The sequence below is a fragment of the Mus pahari genome, chromosome 7, assembly GCF_900095145.1.
Source record: "Mus pahari chromosome 7, PAHARI_EIJ_v1.1, whole genome shotgun sequence".
NCBI classification, from domain to species: Eukaryota; Metazoa; Chordata; class Mammalia; order Rodentia; family Muridae; genus Mus; species Mus pahari.
In genome coordinates, this window is record NC_034596.1 from 31,963,392 (window position 1) to 31,967,836 (window position 4,445).

The 4,445-nt window shown below is 40.0% G+C and overlaps 1 pseudogene; it reads right to left on the bottom strand.

Moving 5' to 3' along the window:
- Nucleotides 1-413: 413 nt before the first annotated feature.
- LOC110324697 lies at nt 414-2,177 on the bottom strand (annotated as a pseudogene).
- Nucleotides 2,178-4,445: the final 2,268 nt, after the last annotated feature.

Here is a 4,445-nt window from a genome sequence, read left to right on the forward strand (position 1 = left end):
CAGTTCACCATATCTAAAGCATTATAAATGTATCAATTCACTCTATCTAAAGCATTATAAATGTATCAGTTCACTATATTTAAAGCATTATAAATGTATCAGTTCACCATATCTAAAGCATTATAAATGTATCATTTCACTATATCTAAAAAGCATTATAAATGTATCAGTTCACCATATCTAAAGCTTATAAATATATCAGTTCACCATATCTAAAGCATTATAAATGTATCAGTTCACTATATCTAAAGCATTCTAAATGTATCAGTTTACCATATCCAGAGCTTATAAACGAATCAGTTCGCACACCCATATTTTAACTGCTCTCCAATTCTCACTTCTTTTGTTGACAGCTTTTAGGAACTTTATTTTCCTTTCACTTTTCCCCTTTGCTCAGGTGTCTGCAGAGGAGCTCAGGACCATTCAGTGGTGGCTCCAACCCACTCGGTGGCCTGCGCTAGGGGAGCTGCTGACCAGTCCTCAGTGGCCAGCTGTGCACTCCAGTCTTCTGCCAGGAACTGCTGGGTGGGCACAGAGGGTACCTGCATACCCTCAGACCAGTTGGCCACCTCTGGCTGAGCAGCAGTGAACTCAGGAGCTAGCATTGTCCATTTGCCCTGAAATCCCTCCTTGGACACAGCCTTCTCAGCAGCAGCCTGCTCCCCCTCCTCCACCCCTTCTGGAAGAAGAGATCGAGTGTAATATCCCACAGGTGCTCCCTGGAGACAGTACCACATACGTGGAGTACTTCCTGGGCCAGCATCCACCTTGTCAGGCACATTGAGTGAGCTCCCTTGTTGTTGCAAGAGATGGCAATGTCCATACAGCACAGAGGAGAGTGTGTTACACAGAGCAAAGGCATCTTGACTTAAGACGCTTCTATGAGAGACTGGTGGTCAGCCCTGGGAACAGTCACTGCCAGAAGCTGTGGCTCCCTGAAGGCTGTTTGGATCTGGTTAGTGAAGGTCCCAGGAGTGAAGCAGCCAGCAGTTAGGAGTGGCTCCGTGGTGGCCGCAAACTTTGGCACAGACTGCTGTCCAGTGTTGTTGGAGGAGATGATGCTGGGATCAGTAGGGTTATTGATGGCAACTACAGCTTAAACTGCAAGCAACAGCTTCTCTCACATCCTCTTCAGGTTTATGATGTAGAAACAGCTACTTTTCCTTTTGTAGGTGCACTGCTCTTTCTGAGAGCCAGGGCTGGTGCCTCCTAAGTGAGTTCCTTCGGCAAGGAATCTGAGGATCTCCTACTCCGTCCGTTGGACGTCGAGGGCTCCTGACAACGTGTAAGTTTCCCTTTAAGGTCTGATGTGGCCCCGTCTCTGGGCAGCGAGGAAAGCTCTAATTCCTTTCAAGGCATCTTTGAAACACGACATTAGTCACTATGCTCAGGTCGTAGACTATGTTCTTTAATGCCAATCAGTGTGTCCTTTGTTTGCCGTTATGCTTCTCTATGTGTAAAATAAAAAGTGAGGTGACTAGTTAGAAGAGAGGAAGGGGGACAAAGTAGAGAAATGAGGAGGACTAATATCAGCAAAATATGGTGATAAAATGTGTGCAATTTTTAATAATGAAACTTTTTATATTAATTTTAAAAAATAATAAATAAAATATATAGATAATAGGTTTCTGGACTTAAATTGGTACTAATAGCTATAGTATTTATGTAGAGAATAAAACTATAAAGATAGTGAATTTTTCTTTTTATTCCTCCTGGCTCCAAAGTGTATTTAGTAAGTACCCAGTGTTTGATACCTTCGCTGACTTCCTTCCTTCATTTAAGTTTCTATGTGATTTTCCCATTAAGAAGTGGCAGGCTTTATGTCATTGTTCCAACTGCAGGTGGCACTGACTGACTTAATTTGTCCATGCAGTTCTCAGTTATTCCTTCTTAACCCGCAAGTGTACAGAGTACTGCACATCATGAATCATGCTGAAGGAAAAGCTGATAAACTCTTCCTTTGAAAGAACAGCTACGTGTGGGAAACCAGTCTCTCTTTTTAACCTTCTGTGCTACTAGGCGTTCAGCCAGACCGTGTCTGTTTAATTCATTTGCTATATCTCGGTGTCTAGCACAAGGACAGGAACACACAGACCTGGGATGAATACTCTGTCATGATAGCAGTAGCTGTCACGATGAGGGTGCTTATGGAGCCTATTCAAAGGTTTAGCTGCCATGACTTCATGGCAAGATATATTCTGTTGCTCTGATCTTCCTTTACAGTGCCCTTCCATGCACTATATTTGCATTAAACATAATAAAACGCACAGGAAAGAAACAGAAGAGACCTGCTCTATGCAAGTTATCACAATCAGGAAGAACTGGAGAATATTTAGGTTTGACTTATTCAATATAAAGTATGTAGTTACTTCCAAACTAGGGACTAAACTGGGTTTCTGATCCAAGTTTTCTGTTATATTAAAATGAAATTGCTATTGCTGTTGCTATTACAAAATGGTAATTTAAAGCTCTTATTCAAAATCATGTTTTAGAATTGTGCTTTAGAAGTCATAACAGGATGCCATGGTTAAAGAAATGAACAATAACTCATATTCCTCTCCAGTTTGGAGATTATGACAGAAGGAGTGGGCTATTCCATTTACTCAGGATTACGGAATAATAAAATCCAGAGCTAAGAGAGGAAAATCTAGTTGGGCAGCATGCTTTGAGCTCAGCTGACAAAAGAAGCCTATTTAAGCAGAAAACAATTTCAGGGAGTTAAGATTTAATATTTGAAAATTATAAATTAACTCACAGACTACCCTGGTGAGATGACAGTTTGCAAAGCAAATCTGATGATTCAGGTATCAATTTGTATTGGGCTTCAGGGATAAAATGATGAACTCCAGAATACTTAAACATATATGTATTTTTGTCACGTAATGATTTTTATCACATGGGACAAAGCACACAGGATGAGGTGAAGTTCTGAATAACCTAATGTTGGCTTCATGCAAGCCTGAGGTAAGAAAAAAAAAGACCCCAAAAGACATTTGTTCATTTGATTAATTTTGTTGCCAAACGTTTGATTTCATAATTCTGGAAGTCACCCAGCTCCTTGTGCCCTAACTGCATTTCAGTGCTGAGTAAAGGGGGTGTTGCACTTGACCCACTGAAAATGACCTGCTATCTATCATGCCTGCAGGCAAAGCCCTGGATTCAGAATTGATTCAGTACCCCTTTCTGGACTGTGGTAGGGAAAATAAATGCACACAGTGACTTATGACTGTTTCTTCAGGTGACTTGCACCTTGGCTGACTTGATTTGTACTGATGGGACCTTAGAGAGACCCTTATCTGTCTTCAACTAACTGAAAGTCAAGCCATTTTCGAACTATTCTGTCTCATTCTTCTTCCTGCTGGGATTGGCGCCGTTCTTGCAGGCTTTATATTATTATCACACCCACTTTAAAAAAAAATCCATTCCACCCTGTTATTATTGTAGGTCCCTTTTAAATACGGCATGGGCCTCTTTCATTATTTTACAAATGGATTCTTAATGAAAAACCTTTTCTTTCCCAGTCAAGCTGAACCGAAGCTCTGAAGCGCTCCATCTTCTCTTGCTCGAGTTTATGCCGCTTCACTTTTCTATTCTTGTCCTACAGATTTATCTTAATTACTACCGACTCCAGAAAACTTTCCCTAATTCATTTGGTCTATAGCTGGAGCCATGACATTGTAATTTCAAAATAAGAGCTGTCTTGCCACAACTGCAGTCTTATTGTCATTTGGTTGCTCTTACGCATCCCAATAAGCAGCATGCTAGCTAACTCGAAAAGATTGTTCCATTCTTTTCTCTTCTATTACATGTGCCAAAGACATGGTCTAAGATGTGGAAGGCATATTAGTCAGGTCAGATGAATAGAATCATGGAGACTTAAAATAATCAGTTAATTCTTAATTAGTTATTTCAGATGAAATATTATGTGTTATTAATGGAAGGAAGTTGTATGTAGCATCAGAGGATTCAAAATGTATCAACCTAGACAGGAGGTTTATCATGCTCTTCAGTTTATTGCTGTCTGACCTAAAACTAAATTATTTCTAATGATAGAAATTTTCTTAGAGACAGAGTGCAGTCTTTTTACTCCTAGAGACAGTAAAGTGGCCTGGCAGTTGCTAGTTAATGTTTGGAAAAATATTCAGAGCTGAGCTAACATACACACACTTGAATAAATAAAATAAATGTTCATACCTTGTCTAGATATGCTTGGAAAGACCAGATCTCACATTCCAACACATATAGTGAATGGATGCAGCAACTTATGGTGGTCACAGAGTGGAGGGTTGTAGGAAGAGGGTGCCATAATTTAGAGAACAAGAACCAACAATCCATTATTGACTAGGTTCTCATAGTTTGTTCTGGTTCAGTTGATGTTCAATGACATTATATGGTCCTTTCCAGAATTTGGCATTTTTAGTTTATTTTTAGTTTGGTCTCTTATG